The sequence below is a fragment of the Zeugodacus cucurbitae genome, chromosome 6 (assembly GCF_028554725.1).
Source record: "Zeugodacus cucurbitae isolate PBARC_wt_2022May chromosome 6, idZeuCucr1.2, whole genome shotgun sequence".
Taxonomy (NCBI): domain Eukaryota; kingdom Metazoa; phylum Arthropoda; class Insecta; order Diptera; family Tephritidae; genus Zeugodacus; species Zeugodacus cucurbitae.
In genome coordinates, this window is record NC_071671.1 from 22143272 (window position 1) to 22161402 (window position 18131).

The window sequence follows — 18131 nt, forward strand, 5'->3', positions numbered from 1 at the left end:
CACACTGTCGGCTACTCTATAACCTGGTATACATTTTGGTTTTGCTTTTCATAAGAAGTTGGTAAGTTTCATCAGTTGATTGCTGGATATATAATTACAAATACGGTATTTGTCGCACAGTTGCATTTCATTTTCAAGTCGATTAAAATTATATTAAAAATTATTATAGATTTTTATTTCGTATGGTAAATCGATCTTAATCAGCGTTTTAACCGAGCAGAGGCCGGTTAATAGATCAATTAGCTCCTGTGTGAAAAGGCAATTAAGCATGGGCATCGCATTTAACTACTTCACATACTTTGTTTACGCATACTTTCAGTAATTACAGTATTCGATTTACCAAATTGAGTGGTGGTAGCGAGTGTAGCCTTTAATTCAACAGACAACTGGTATAAACTGGTATAAAATTATTAGCCTTACGTAATCAAATTGAGATAGAAAGGAAACTGGTATGCTATGTTTTATATTAAAAAGAATATAGCCATAAGCTTATCGAGCAGAGAAGTGACGAATCGAAAAGGGTTCCTTCGAGCACCGTTAATTGAGTTACCGGTTTTTATGTATTTTCTCAGTGAAAAAGTTAAATTATATCCAATAGTTTTTTGGGATTATGCAATTAAAAGAAAACTGTGTAAATAAGTTTTTTTTTTTAATTTTCAGTTGAAAACTAATTTACAGTATTATTCAACATTGATTTATTGTCTTTTGTCTTAAATATTTGTTTTTAGCATATTTATTTATACTATATGTTCCCACAATTTCTTTATAAAAGGATGTTGGTATTGAGACGTTGAATTATGTACTTCTTAATACCACCTTTATATAGAAACATATGAAAATATATAACCATGGTTAAATATGAATTCATTGAGCCACCAAATGAAGCGATTGCCACACAAAACGTGGTGCACCAACTTAGAATTTACGATTATTTGCGATGACCCACATGACTTTGCTCGTAGCTAGGCAGAGAGCACAAAATAAAAAGTTCTTCTTTAGAATCCACAAACTACAACAAGCAATTAACAGAAGTGCAACAACAACCACATAAAACAACAAGCAAACCACAAATGGTCATATAATACACAGAAGGTCATTTAATTTATTTATCTATTAAACGCCATACTCATGTTACGTATACGCCCCGTTGTAGCCAAGGAGATGATGCTGCTGTAAATAGTGTAAGTGTGGGCTATCCTATTCTTTCTATGCTTGGTGTTGGTAATACCTGCAAAATATAAGTTCAAAATTCAAACTTGCTCTTTATTTTATATGTGTGAGTGTGTTATTAGTGTGAGTGTATCTGTAGTTTTCAGAGTACACTGGCGAGTTGCGACCGTGACCTCGCCTCCTACCTTTTTTAGTTCTTTGTTTCTTTTATTCTAGTTGCTTGTTCAATTCCAGTTGTGAAATGTGATTTTTAGTTTTAATTGAAATTTCATAAATTAACGGTAACTTTAGTTAGATAATGCTATGCTGCTGGCGATTACATATTTGTAGATTCATAAATGTTTCTAATTATTTTAGTTAAACAAAAGTTATTGTATAGTTATAGGTTAGAGAGCCAAAAAGTTGCTGAAAAGGGTATGAATGTGTTAATGACAGGTTAAAATAAAGTTTAATTTATCTTCGTAACCTGATTAAATATAACAAGTAAGGAAAGGCTAAGATCGGTTGCAACCGAACATTTTATACTCTCGCAATTTATTGAAGAAATTTTATTAAATTCGGCATAAAGTTTAATAGAATAACGAAAATCGTTACATATAATATATGAGGGCTGAGGTCATTCCTGAACCGATTTCATTCATTTACACCAGCAGGGCTATAATTAGATATATGGGAGCTAGGGGAAGTTATTACCAGATATGAACAAACAGAGTCACACTATTAGAAGAAAACAATTTCCTCTGAATTCAATTAAATTATCTTTCAGTTAAATTTACCCTTAGGAGCAGAGTTAAAATGTTAGATATCTGGGGCCTTGAAAAGTTATAGTTAGTTTTCGACAATTTTTTCACAAGTGAAGCTAGAGGTGATATGCACTATTTGTGTAAAGTTTTATTGCGCTATCTTCATTGGTTCCTTATGAATATATTATAAAGTGAAGGAATAAGATGGAATTCAAAATTGAGTTATAAGAAAAGTAGTCGTGGTTGTGAACCGATTTTGCCCATTTTTTATCCGTGTTATCAGAGTGTCAAGAAAATATTATATACCGAATTTCATTGAAATCTGTCAAGTAGTTCCTGAGATATGGGTTTTGACCCATAAGTGGGCGATGTCACGTTCATTTTCCATTTTGTAAAAAATCTGAGTGCAGCTTCCTTCTGCTATTATTTCTGTGAAATTTAGTGTTTCTGACGGTTTTCGTTAAGTAGTTAACCCACTTTTAGTAATTTTCAACCTAAACTTTGTATGGGAGGTGGGCGTGGTTATTATCCGATTTCAACTATTTTCATGGTGTGTGGTGGGGTACGTAAGAAAACCGACTGCAGAAAGTTTGGTTTATATAGCTTTATTGGTTTGCGAGTTATATACAAATAACCATAACACCTTCCTAGTGTGATCCTTTGTTTCAAATTTTACTTTTATAACTTCATTTATGGCTTAGTTATGACACTTTATGTGTTTCTGGTTTTCGCCATTTTGTGGGCGTGGCAATGGTCCGATTTCGCCCTTCTTCGAACTTAACCTTCTTATGGTGCCAGGGAACATTTTTTTTTTTTTTTGTTTTTTCAATATTTCCTTATTTATTGAATCTGCTTGTTTTTAAGCCTAACAACAAGTTATAAAATTTAAAATCTATTTAAAAGCTAGACAAGCTCAACCAAGTGATTGAGCTGTATTGGTGAAACGTTGCTCTTTAGTACGCAGGCATATCCCTTCTTTTTAGGCGTGTTTGATCGCAGGAATGTACTAAAGCATTAGCCAATGGGTTTGGGTGATCTCGGAGTTTAGATATATATTTCAATCTGCTGTCCTCTACTTCTTTCTTTACCATAGGGATACCAAGATCTTTATGGATATTTTCATTGCGCATGTACCATGGTGAGCACGTGATTGATCTAAGCATTTTCGATTGGAACCTTTGTATTATATCAATATTAGTTGCACAGGTCGTACCCCACAGTTGAATGCCATACATCCAAATCGGCTTTATAACCGCATTGTATAAAAGCACTTTGTTGTCTAAGCTAAGTTTAGAGTTTTTATTTAAAAGCCAATTTAAATTTGCAGCTCTTATCTTCATGCACGTTAGTTTACTAGATATATGTTTTCTCCACGTAAGCCTTCTATCTAGGTGAATACCAAGATAGGTAACTTCATTCGCTTGGGGCACCAAAATATTGTTCATTTTTACTGCCGGACACATTTTTGGTCTTAGAGAAAATGTAACGTGCTTGCACTTTTGTTCATTCACATTTATACGCCAGTTTGCTAGCCATTCTTCGACAGAACTTAAGTGGTTCGCCAATATTCTTGATGCTATAATGGGGCATTTGTTACGACTCACTAAAGCTGTGTCATCCGCAAAAGTTGATGTCAAAACATTATTAGCAGTTGGAAGATCAGCTGTATATATGATGTATAGAGTTGGGCCTAAAACACTGCCCTGTGGTACTCCAGCCCTTATTGAACGTTCATCAGATATAAAATTACCTACTTTTACAGCAAATTTTCTGTTTTTTAAATAGGACTCCAAGGTTTTATGCAATTGGAAAGGTAAACTTTTTATAATCTTATGCAAAAGTCCTTCATGCCACACTTTATCAAACGCCTGAGCCACATCTAGAAATATAGCAGAACAGTACTCTCTATGTTCGAATGCCTTCCTAATTTCGTTAGTTATTCTATTTACTTGCTCTACAGTGCCATGTTGTGCACGAAAACCGAATTGGTGCGTTGGTATTACCCTATTTTCATGAAGGAAAGGAGACATCTTTGATAGTAACACTTTTTCAAATATTTTAGAAAGACAGGGTAGAAGACTGATTGGTCTGTATGAAGACTTCTGTGTCAGGTCTTTTCCCGGTTTATCTATCATGATTATCTGCGATGAAATAGGATAGTATCCGAAACTAAAAATTGCATTAAATAGCAAGGAGAGCACTGTTGAAGCAATATTTGGTAACTCAATTAGCATTTTTGGAGTAATATTATCGTGGCCTGACGATTTTTTTGGATTAAGCTCTTTTATGATACTAACAATTTCAGTAGTTGAAGTCTTAATAGACCCAAGTGATTCGTTTGTGGTATTGTGGATGATTGGCAACTTAAAATTGTTCTTTGGGCAATTTGATTGAAATACCTTTTCTAGGTGATTTGCAAAACAATTTGCCTTATCTTCGTCACTTCGTGCCCAATTACCATTTGACTGTCTTATAGGCATGTTGGAATCTACCGGTGGCTTAAAAGACTTTTGGGCTTTCCAAAAAGAGATTTGCTTGGTAGAATTTGGACACAGTTTCTTTATATAATTTTCAGTGCTGTATTCTTCCTCGCGTTTAAGCGCTTTTTTTAACTTACGTACAGCAGATTTCAGTTGAAGCTGAGTAGAAGGAGAGCGATGTATCTGCCATTCGCGTCTAGCTCGCTTTTTTTCGTTCACAAGCTTTTCTATTTCATTATTAGTCATGTTTCTAAAAACCTTAATTTTTCTTTTTGGTGTTGCCAAGACAGCTGCATTAGTTACTACATCATTAAATTCTTCTATACTGTTATCAATATCTCTTCCTGTATTTATTTTTAAATCTATGTTAATGTGGCTACTGATATATTTTCTATATTTCAACCAGTTTGTTTTATGAGTTGTTAGAGAAACTTTCGGCTCAACTATCATGGGCTGTTCGCATAACTTTATTAGTACAGGAGAATGATCAGAAGATAAGTCAGTACATGTATCTACTGTTATTAGCGATCTATCTATGTTTTTGACTACAGCAAAATCTATTAAGTCTGGTATTTTGTTTCTATCACTGGGCCAGTATGTCGGCTTACCAGGAGATATTATGTCAAGGTTATTGTGCTTATTTATAATAGTGTAGTACAGCTGCCGTCCTTTCGGATTAATAAGACGTGAGCCCCAGTACATGTGTTTTGCATTGTAATCTCCACCTGCTAGAAATCTTGGACCTAGCGTTCCAAAAAAGTCTTTAAATTCGCAATCTGTAATTTTAAAGCGAGGTGGACAATATATAGCAGTTAGATTAAGGTCAGCACCCCGATTTTTCAAAGATATTGTTGTAGCTTGTAACTGGGCTGTAGCATGCGGTTCTAAAGCGTGGTGGCTTAACCGATTTCTAACCAATACTGCTGTTCCACCGTGCGCCTTTCCATCTGGATGATTTGTAGCATGAAGTCTATATCCCGGTATTAAGAAATTGTTCTTATTTGTTAAATGAGTTTCTGATAGCAGCATAACATCTATGCTTTATGGTGCCAGGGAACATGTGTTCCAAGTTTCATTAAGATATCTCAATTTTTACTCAAGTTACAGCTTGCACGGACGGACAGACGGACAGACGGACGGACGGACAGACAGACATCCAGATTTGAACTTTACTCGTCACCCTGATCACTTCCGTATATATAACCTTATATCTAACTCGTTTAGTTTTAGGACTTACAAACAACCGTTATGTGGACAAAACTATAATACTCTCTTTAGCAACTTTTGTTGCGAGAGTATAAAAAGTTTTGAATAAATGGACAGAACTGCTAAAGTTCGTAATGTAGTTTGTAATGCAAATAGTGACTTCTTTACTCAGAGATTAGTCGAAGTTATAAATAAATTTCACTCATATCAGTTGCCTAATTCATTACATTAGGTCCTGGATGTTTACTTAGTATCCTTAAAAAAACTTAACCCTTCTCTGAGAATTTAATTTATATTCACTTTCGAAGGTCGAAAATATTTATTTTTAGTTTTTGGGAACTGACAAGAAATTAGTTTGATCCAGGAATTCTCAGACAAAGCAGTCATAAGTCGGCTTCCAAAACGGAACATGTTCTAAAATTTAGCGAGTAGAAGTGACGAATCGAACATCGCAATTATTATTCTATATACGAAATGTGCAAAATCTAACTAAAGTATGATATATACTTTATTAAAAATGAAATTGAATTCATTGCAGACATTTCTCCAATGAAGAATATATAAGACCTATAGTTGCTTATAGGAGTCTTTAGGTGAGCCTTGGTTAGGACTTCTAAAAAATGTTTATACTAAAAAATTTGATTTTCTCAAAAACTATGCATCAGCAACCTTTTTTAAATATTTTAATATTAATAGTTGCCACCCGACGATTGATTTGAAAATAATTTTAAATAAATCATTCTAAAATATGTGAAATAGCATTTTTGGGAAATATTATTAAAACTATTTCTTGACTTTTAGGTTATACACTACACACCACTGTCACTGAGTTTCAAAATTGCGTTTCTGAAATAAAAGTTATCGAAGAAGTTTTGCATTTTTATAATGGCATGAAAAATATATCGGTTATAAGTGTCGAAATTACAAAGAGCATTTTCAGAAAAATTAGTAATGTGGTTTTCGAAAAAAAATAAATTTTTTGGCAATTGGTCTAATCACGTGTGCTCACATAATTAGGCCACTATAACGAAAGCGTGGAAATCATGATCTGAGCGAAAAAAAAAATTATTGAGAAGTGTAAAGTTAATTTAAAAACATTTTGTAAACGCTTTATTTGACAATGGGCAAAAATAAGAGCTCTGATCCTTGTAAAGGAAAGATCACATGGGAGCTTCCAAAAATTCAAAAACATTGTGAAAGTAAGGAAATATTTGACTATTTTGGAGGCAGGGTCCAGTATCCTTTACCATATTTTAGGAAACATAAAATTTTTGAAAATGAGCTTTGTAAAAAACCGAAAAAGATACTACCTTGCGAGGATAGGTAATTACCACGAATGAGCAAGGTGGATCCTTTTATGATTTCAAGTGAAATTAGAGCTCAAATGGAGCAAAGATATTGTGTAAGTGTGTTAAAACACATTATTTGCCATATATGTAAAAATTTCCCAAGGGAGTGAATTGCTCGACCCAGATCAAACGTATTGAAGAAGAACATCGAGCGAAAGATATCGTTTGAAAGGATATACCAGTAATAGGACTTCAAATTATTAGATCTAGTGGCATGGATCGATAAATTCATGTTCAATGACTTCGTGAATGATGGTAGGCCCTATATCACGCGACAAGAATAACAAGAATTAAACCCACGATACACAAACAAAATCTGTGAAAAATGGTGAGTTATCAGTTATGGAATGGGGATACTTCCTCTCATACGGGGTATGTCCACTTGTGCAAATTGGATTTAGCTTGAATTTTTCAGCAGAATAGCGACCCGAAGCACTGATCTAGGGTGGTTAAGGAATGATTTAAGATGAACCATACCCAATGTTTCGAGCGATCTGCCCATAGCCCGATCTTAATTCCTTTCTAACTGGTAAATATTTACTCATAGTAAATAAAGTACAAGCACTTTCCGCACTGATAAAATTAAAATACTAAAAAACAATTATGTTAAGTACATACATTTTCGCATATGAATACAGCAAACAGTTGAAATTTGATTAAAATGTGACAGTGGCATCAACACATATCCATCAACAACGACCAACAACACACTCACTCTGCAGTGCAAATTTATACATGAAGTTACGAATCAAAATAAATAAACAGCGACAAAATGCATATGTACTTATTTATGCACCGTTAGAATACACATTTAACTGCTTACATTACGGTTTTTTACTCAGGAACACAAACACTCACACAACCACATGCAGAAGCGAAGTAATGTATGCTTTATGGTAACATATGAATTTATGACAGCTAAAGCCAGCAAAAATTTGTGTCAGCTGACAGACACTCATACAAAAATGTGTACATACATCCTCACATAGTTTGCATATTCATAAAAATATGCACATAACTGTATATTTATTACGTTAGTTCTTGCTTACAGTTGTGTTGTTGTTGTTGCTGCTGTTGTTTGTTCTCCATCATTGTTAACACGAGTATCATGTTTATCCATTAACAAATACACACATACGTAAGAGCTTGTGTGTGTTTATATATCCTTACGGTGTCTGTTTGTACGCCAGGCGTTTATCGTGACATGGCAAAAGTAGAGAGGTACGAAAAATATTAAATTTTATTTAATGGCTTCGTAACACAAAATACGCTGGCTCATGCTATTAATTTTGAAAAAATATATACTTACAAAAATATTTAAAGGCACAGAAATACAGGGTGCAACAAGATAATCTTTTGGATATTTGGGATGAAAAGGTTTAAAATTTTCAGATAGGCTAACACTCACTTCAGTTTTTGATACAAATTTAACTAAAGTAGTCTAGAGGTTCAATAATTCAGTTGTCGAAGTAATGATCTCTGAGTTGAGCTCACTTCTCGAGGATCAATGAAGTTACTAATCTCACTGCGACACTTATTTAAGTAAAATAAACACTTATTAGAGTACCGGATCTTTATGGTTCATAAAAATATATCACAAAATGAACCTGGAATGATGTTTTACTCACATTCATACATTCATACACAAACTATCTCATCTTGGTTCACTTTGAGGCTGGTTTGTTACCATATGAAAAATCTGGTAGAGGAACCCAAGCCTTTCAACACTTTTTATTAATTTATTTTTCTTCTTGATCGACAATGCCTTCACCGCTCCAAGGAAAACAACTTTCAGAGTCACTTATCGGATTAGTTACCCCCAGACACACATTGGAACTATATTTGTACGGTGATGAATTTTAGAATCGAAAAACAACAACTAGGGCTTTGTAAATTGATATCAGAAAGCTAACTCTTATTCTTGGTATCTTCATACTGAACCTTATAGCAACTTCTGGAGAGATTTTACAGATGGATGTAAGCATCTATTAGTTTGAGTTCTATTAGATTAGCATAGTTGCCAGTCTGCTGAGCTGTCAAGCCTTTGAGACTACTCTGAGTATCTTCAAAATTATAAGATCAAACTGATAACCTGAATAGTTCATGATATCAGGCTTTTTTATTCGTCCGTCCGATTGATATTAATGATTGATTTCAATAAAACAGTGAAATTGAAAATATAATATCAAAATCTTATCTTAGATTACATCTAAGTTATTGGAAACCTTTATTCGAAAACTTTAAGAAAATAAAGACTCTAATTATGCTCCCGTTGAGTCACAATGAATAGTGTCACATGTTCACTTTAAATGCTGAACTCACTCTTTGTTGTTGCAGATTCTGTAAATACGTTACCAGATGCCAATAATCTTTATTATACCGTTACATATTCGTACAATGCCTGAGAGCCCTGAGATATAAAGCGTGTACTGCTGACTTTAAATGATTCAGAGACTCATGTTTTTTTAAGTATAGTATATTATTTTTGATGTAAAAAAATATAGATGGCGCTGAGTTAGGAATCAGTAATATGAACTCTATTGTATCACTAGAAAGCTTTTTTGAATGTTATAAGTTATAACTCCGTTTAATTATACCCTGAAGAGGGTATATTAAGTTTGCCACGAAGTTTGTAACACCCAGAATGATCAGTATGTTAAACTGAGTCGATTTAGCCATGTCCGTCTGTCTGTCTGTATATATACAAACAAGTCCTTCAGTTTTTAAGATATCGTTTTGAAATTTTGCAGATGTTATTTTATCTTCAAGAAGTTGCTCATTTGTCGGAACTGCCGATATCGGACCACTATATCATATAGCTGCCATACAAACTGAACGATCGGAATCAAGGGCTTGTTTTTTACTTACTTTTTCTTACGTCTTTAGATTTTCTTAAACACATAGTTACTAAAAGAAATGCACCTGTGAAGGGTATATTAGCTTCGGTACAGCCGAAGTTAACGTTTTTTCTTGTTTTTTTCTAAAATTTCACCCAACAATCCCAATCAATTTACTACTGGGTATAACTAACTCAAGCACTATCAACTACAGTGCCAGCCTAAAAGTATGCAATAGCTGACACATGTGAACAAAAATACAACTGATATACATAAATACGTAACTAGTTAGCCAATATGTCGTTGAAGCGTAGCGCGTTGAGCGCCATTGAAGCGTATTGATGGCCAACTACAGACGAGTCTGTGATCGACCATAGTGGTATTTAATAATAGCAACATATTGGAAGAGCGAAAAGCAAAGAAAAAACACACTCAACTGTGTGTATAAGCGAGTAAAATGTAGCAAAATAGCAGACGACCGAATATACTGGCGGCCGCTTCGTTTATATTCAGCAACAAAGTGGAAACAAAGCGAAGAGGAAGAGCAGAAGAGCGAAAAACCCGTTATACGGAAGGCAACTCTATTGAACATGTTGGGCGTATATTTTATTACATTTCGCGCTGGGCATTGTTGTTAGTTTTTTCTCGTTTTTGCTTGCCTTTGAAAGCACGAAAATTGATTTAATCGAAAAGTTGGCTTATCCAAGCGAAATCGGCCGCTACAGCTGCCTTTGTTCGGCCAACAATGACGGCTAAAAGTGATGATAATAGCCAGACACATACCCTTACACACAAACAATAACATAAAAAAAGTAAAGTGAGTGAGTGTGATGAAGAGCAAAGCAGCAGTGTCCTCTGCGAAGAGTTTCGCTATAATTTCCCTTACAATTTGTCGACACGTGTGTTCCAGTTTGTGTAATACATATGTACATATCTACACATGTATAATGCATGTAAGCACACAATACCCTTTGACAGCGTAATTGAGCGTCAATCAAATGCAATTTGCAAATAAAATAGTAGCAAAAAGAGCGCTTTCTCTCAATACAATATTCGTACGTCAATTGGCTATATAACGAGTGGCATCAATTACTTTCTTGTACAGCGTTTGATTGTGTGTATTTATAACTATGGCATGCATACTTTTAGGCTCAACGCATATGTGAAACGGTATTTAGTAACTATGTACATATATGCTAACTGGGTAATCTAGCATAGTACGCTTGAAGAGGTTAGGTTAACTATTACTATTGAACTTGTGGAACACCAGCGCTGTAGTTTAAAGTTTTGCTGAACTTGTTATACAGTGGCGTGGAAGCTTGATATATTATTTAATTGGATAGATAAAAGTGATGAAGTCGTAAATTCTAAGGTGTAATGTGTTATTATATAATGACAAAAACTATAAATGGTTATATTTTTGAAGCACCAAATTTTAGACGATTGGTCCATAATTTTATACTGATCTATTTCTGAACAGCGAATTTTAATAGTCATATTAGAACACGGAAAGTATCGCTTTTCCTAAATATTCATCATATTTGACTCTCTGTAATATGTGGCCATCAGACAGCTGAGTCCTCATATAAACGACCATTTAGGATTCATATCATAAATTTTAATTTATGGAATCATCGAGAGATTTCCGTATTGTGCACTTTATTACATCCTTCGAAGCGTCTCATTCACCATCAGTTAAACTTCTGCCCAGGGTACACTTTAAAACAACATTAGTAAAATGTATATAATAAAGGAACACAGATTTTAGGATCCCTTGGAATAAAACATTGAAATCGCATTTCATTTTATACAATAACTGAAAAGCCAACTGAACTGATAGCATCCAATTTATGCTTTTCTTCTATCTAACTGGGTTGTGATAAATCGGGGATTTTAGAAGTCTGTTGAAATTAATTAAATTTGTCTATTACTTCTTCTTTCAGCCATTTCCATAGAAGAGCTGTATAGAAAAATTCTGTTGTTATCTCTTCTGTAGGCAATATGAAGTTTGAAGTGAATTAAAAAACCTCCAATCTATATCTATACGAATTTCTCATTAGTTTCTTTAGCATATATGGTTTTCTATTATTTCACTTTTTTATAACTGAACTTGTGAAACACCAAAGCCAAACTAAACACGTTAAATGAAAATCTACCTACCACAATAAAGTATTTGATTTCATAAAATATCATTCTTAGAACACAAAATAGCTGGAGGGGTAAGAGTTTAACTTCTATGCCACTTAAGACTACACCCAAAACATAACAGAGCTTGTGGAACACCTTCCAAAAGTACGAAAACAAACAAAACTTTATACACCCGTTACTCAAAAAACCCAACAAAGCTTATAAGCCCTCAAAAGTATCTAATTGGTATCTAGAAAACCGTTTTGCACGTGCTCAGGTGACCAAAAAGGCGAATACACACACAACAAATGTATTTCAAATGAGCACGTGTGGGTTCTAGTTTGACTCATGTGTAGTCCCACATATTTGAAATGCTCAATAAATGCCCAAATTCCTGTATAAATGCCATTCCAATGCGGTGACAGACAATATAAACCTCCCCAACTGGTTGCCGGTAAACTATTTGTCGCTTGTCGAATGCTAACGAGCAGCATTCAGCTTATTAATGACTTTTTTGTTACATACATATGTATTGTAGTACTGCTGAAGGTAGGACCTCCCTGTTTATTGAGTTCGATTTTGTGGTCAGTTTCCTTAAACATTAATGTGCAGCTAACTCCCGATGTGGTTTTATTAGCAGTATTGTTGAGGTATATATACATATATATGAATATACTTGTATAAGTGTATATCGTGCGTTCAACAAATCATTTATTTAGCAATTCATGTGCTCATTCAACTACTCATTCATTCATTAATTTCAAAGTGCCTTGCTAAGTTGTTGAGTACTCAGCTGCTGCTTCTTACCTTTGCCACCACCTCTTAGACGGTACTCATGTGTATTTACTCGAACATATATACAGACATAAATATCTGAGTTAATTTATAGGTCACCTTAAGTGCACTTATTATGCTAAACAATTACAGTTATGCGGTGTTTATTCAACCATACCCCACTCACCCTCACTCTCTCTTTATATATGTATATTACTTCCTTTGTACTTTCAATTAAGTTGCCATAATAATGTTTTGTTGAAATTAATAATTATATAATTCCATCTATTACAGGCTTTTATTACGCTTATGACCAAATGAATTGTCAATAACAATGAAATACCGAAATGCATAACTAGTACATAGAACTAATGAGGGCAACAGTTAGTTGTACGAGTAGATACTAACGGTTGTAACTAAATTAGCTTGGTCTAAGAAGTCAACTCAGCATATAGGCCTCAGTTGTGTAGTCAGTCGCTTGGCTGTGTTCATTAAAAATTCATTAAGCCAACATAAATCATGTCTAATTGGAATTTTTACATGTAAATGCCGTTATGTTGCTTGGAGAACTTTCACTGCTATCCTTAATTGCGCAGTAATATTTACCTTTTCGTATTGCGTAGTAATGTTAATGGTCGAAAGACTTGCACTGATAAGCGAGGCGACGCATTAAATAATTTTCAAATGTCTACAGCGTGGAATTCAGCAATAAATAACACTTACTTGACATTTAATTACCATAATTATTAAGGAAAAGGTGGTCAGGTAATATATAAAACAGATATAGATTCGGTGTTTCTTTATATGTAGACAGCTCTCAAAATGAAATTTATTATTTAATTGCCTAGTAAAAATGTATTTTCTAACACTTGGATTTATGTTAGGTTATGTTAGTCTGATGGGCCAACAGGCCCCGCATGGACCAGTTATGGTCCTTACCTATACCAGATGGAGTTCCATCACGTATTCCCTGAGTAGTAGTCATCTGTTAGGATGCCAGCGCTTGATGCTCTACTGTCTCCTTGGAGCCCTACTCTACACATTTCCTGCATTCCCCCCGATCTGAAAACCCCATCTTATAGGCATGAGCTGCTACTATGCTACTAGACCAGTAAGTATGCTAACCATGGCCCTACAGTCCTTTCTACACAGTGCTAGTAGGAAAATTGTATATTTCTGATCCATCGCTTTGCACATGACCTATGCGGTTTTGCAAACCGATATATTCTTCCATCGCGTTTTGATTCTCTTCGTCATGCATTGTCTACGTACAGACTTATGTAGCAGCATATTTCTGGCAACACTCTACCGATATTCGAAAAGAAGTTATTCCCTTAATTGCCGCTTAGCTATCTACGTAGACGTTAACTCTAGAGTATCGAGACCCCTCTAGAGCAGAATTGGTCTAACAACTGTTGTATAGCACCAGTGAGTTGAGTTGAGTATGATAATGTATTGGGTCACAGATAGATAGCTAGATCAAAATACTTCTATCAATCAAGAGAAGCTCTCCATCAAAACTTCTAAAAACAGACATAATGCATCTCCTGTTGCCTGGACAGCGTATAGTTTAAAATTTGATTTCTAAAATAGATCTGCGTGACTAAATAATAATAATATGTTTCATAGCACCCTAAATGAACAGACAAAACAGACACTCAGTGTATTGGAAAGCGAATATATCAAAGTCTTCCTTACTTTCAACAAATCACGAAGTTTTAAGTTGATAAGTAATTTCATTTCAAGCAATTAACAAAACTTTACATCAGAAAATTCACCTAATTCTTATAAATATATCCGTAAACTCCGGATAATCCCAGATCAGAGTTAGTAGATAACGGTTGCAACGGGAGGCACAACCTCCAGCTTAAACAAAATAAAGTTATTGAGGTTATGTCCTTAATATAGGAGTATTATATTACATATAACCAACTCTGCTTCATAAAGCAATCTATCCACGTTCTTAATATAAAACCAGAGATCAACTACATTTGACCCCAAAAAGTCTCATTTAACCTAACCTAACCTTAAATTTGGGGAAAACAACCTTCAATTTCATTTAAAAAAAGACCACTCCCAGCTCATTACCTATCAAATTTATTAGACTTTCTTTGAATAACATGTCCGCCTACCATGCTACATAATAATTTTTCAAGCATTTAAGCAAAGAAACCTCACAAAAACACCAACAGCAACAATAACAAAAATAACTGTATAATTGAAAAACAAACCACAAAATGATTTCGTGCAAAAATGACGGAAAGCGACAGGAGGCGCATAAATAAAATATAATAAAATAGAAATGCCTGCCCCACCGTAGTGACCAAGCGTTCATGGCCAGCGAAAAAAGCCGCCAGCTTTTAGAGTAAGGCGCACCTTTTTAACGTACGTTTTTTTCACTGACCTTTTCTACATTTTCAACTTTTTTTTGTTTTTAGACTTTTTTGCTACTTAACGTTTGCGTCCTTTTCGGTGCTCGTACATATTTGCGGGCCACCACGAGTAGTTGCTCCTATGTCTTGAGTGCAGTTATGTCTGCAACGTGTGGCACTTTTGGAGTTTCCCTTTTATGCTTGAGAGGTTGTTTGGGTTGGCTTTTCGGCCTTCTCCTTTTTTTGCTGCGACATTGTCGGGCTTACTAAGTACATATTTGGTTTAGTTATTGAATTCGTTTTAGAATCTCGTTCGGAAGTGAAACTATTTCACTTTGATTTGCTGCATGTTTTGCTATACTATTTCTTTGCTGTGCATTTCGCCGCTCTGTGACATGTGATTGAGTCGATTATATGTGCCACTTTCGAGGTTATGCATATGTATTCTTTAAGTACTCGCACAGGGTGTTTCCAAAAGATTGGCTGATAAAAAATGTTTGAGCTTATGTGTTTAACCCAGGTCTTCACGATGCTTTGTCGAAGAGGAAATAGATTATGTTTCTTGGGATCTTTTTAGAAATAAAAAAATAAAATATATAGAAATGTGATCTGGAGAAAAGATGTATTGAAAAAAAGAAAATTTAGTAATTCCAATAGGGTCCGACTTCAATCTCAACCATCTGTCTCGATAGATCTTTACTTTGAATAACCGTTCAATATCAAATTTCCATCTTGAATCTTGAGAGATCGCTCATTTAAACTGTCATTTCCATAGTTTACGTATTAAGACTCAGTTCTAGATCTAACGTTGTTATATACTTTTATTGTTACATTTCTGTCCAGTCATCAAAATATATTTGCGGCACCCTGTATTTTTACCTTCATAAGACTATTACATTACTACTTTTCTTTCCGATTCATAGAAAGCAAGGTCTTGGTGTAACACCACCCGCGCTTTCAACATATTATTAAATATTTGCGATTTGTAACGGTAAACCGTATTGTTTTTGTGAAGTTTTAATATTTATTACCACTGCAAAATGTGTCAGCAGACATCAGCTTTTGTCAGTTTTGTATGTGATACTATTCTTAGCTATAATTATTTTCACGTGCTCATGTCTAATAGAGACAAAGCCTTTCTTTTCCGGAAATAAAGTGAATTTTAAAGTATAACGGTAATGAGCGTGAGTTGTGTGTGGTTTCAATTTATTAATAACAATGCAGTATAAATGCGGTGTAGATATAAATGCAATTAATTAAAACATCGTGATTCGAAATTTATGGCTCACTAACAACAATTCTATAGTTATTAAAATGAATATATCGATTTTTGGAAAATTAAGAAATTGCGGAAAATATTTAGAACAAAATTAACGTATTTTCATCGAAAATTATTTTGAAAAAACTAGGGATTTTAAAAGATATTAAAGTCTTGGAAGATAATTACAAGAGGCTGGATAATATTCAATCCTTGAAGATAATTTTTCTCTTTCACCCATTCGCTTGGGTACAGAAAAAAATGCTTCTTTGAAACGCTGTCAGGAGCAGACGCGGGCATGATCTTACAGCAAGATGGCATGAATGAATATGTCCGATGTCAGTTAGCATTTAACTCTCGGAAAGGTAGTACTGTAGGTATTATTGAGAAAGTTTGGTATTAAAACATTTAAAATTCATCTAAATAACACACATAAGACAAAAATTGTGGAAAAGTGTTTTTCGGAAAGCTTGATTTTTACTGTACTCGCATGGGTACAATGAGAATATGCATACACATTACGTCCATCAGCCAAGTTAATCGCGGAATACAACTAGGGAATGAATGGAATTGACCTCCACGACCAAGCTTTGCATGCGTACCGTATAAAGTTTCGGGGAAGAAATGGTGGTCGCCTCTTTTGTCATCAAAACGAATCCTGAACCACCTCAGGTGCAGGGAGGATCACCAAAAAATTCGGTGGATATGTGATCTACGTACCATATCATTTTGCGTAGAGCGATGTTATTTAAAAAATTAGCATTCTAATGGTCAACAAAGAATCAATTACATTTTTTTATAAAACTGCTACTTTACATAGAGACTCCTTATTATCATTGTACTCGCTTGGATACAGGTCCAAATGGACACTTCTTTCCATTTTTGAGCTATTATTTTTTAAGAGGGAGTTAATTACATCATTTTTATAAATGCCTTATAAATTAATTTAAGAAGCTATGGTTGGGATATAATGGGTTAATCGTGGTTCAATCACTGTCAAATTGAATCTCTACGAAAACTAGAGATTTGATATACCAGATTCAACATCCTGTGTCATTACTAAAATGGCCAAACGAACTCCTTTGAAATAGTATAGGAAACTACTGAATAAATTTATTAAGGATAAACAATTTTATTTTTTATTTTCAAATTTGTATCTATTATATTGTTTGTAAATGTTTTTAATTCTGCTTTTTATACATTCAAATTAGAATCAAAAAGTCCTAAAATTATTTATATTAATGCTAAAAACTAGTTGAATAAGTGAATTTATTTCGACAGAAATATTTTTTTCTAAAACTTTTATTTTTTAAAAGAATATTTAAATTTTCCCAAATTTTCTGAATTTGTTCAGTGTTTCCAAATGGTTTGTATTTTTAATTAAAAAATTTGTTATCAATAAAAGTTATCAGTAAAAGTAAAAAAAATCCTTTTCTAAAATTAATTTTTGAACTTTGTAGTCTTTTCATAATTTTGTCATAATTAAACAAAACTTTTTTAATTTTTCTAAATATTTGTTTATGGCAATGTAAGTTTTTCATCATATTTTTAACCAGTCCATACTAAAGACTTTTTTATTTATACAACTCCCCTCCCTACCAAATTATTTGTATAAAATATTTGTGAATGCATTTTTGGTGGATTTCCATACTTTTAAGACTAAAATACCATGAATTAAAATATATACTTAGATGAAAATATATATATACTTATACATATATTCTTAATAAGTTCTTCACCAAAAAACGTGCTTCCAGCCAACTGTGCCTTAAAGAGCAAAACTTAAGTTTTCAAGGCTATCTCTCTCCTTCTCTT

At 33.9% G+C, this 18131-nt stretch overlaps 1 protein-coding gene across 2 annotated transcripts in view; it reads left to right on the top strand.

The window, feature by feature from the left end:
- The window catches only part of LOC105218454 (type-2 histone deacetylase 1), a 103493-nt gene that overhangs the window by 43097 nt on the left and 42265 nt on the right, over nt 1–18131 (top strand). The gene's annotated exons all lie outside the window — the stretch shown is intronic.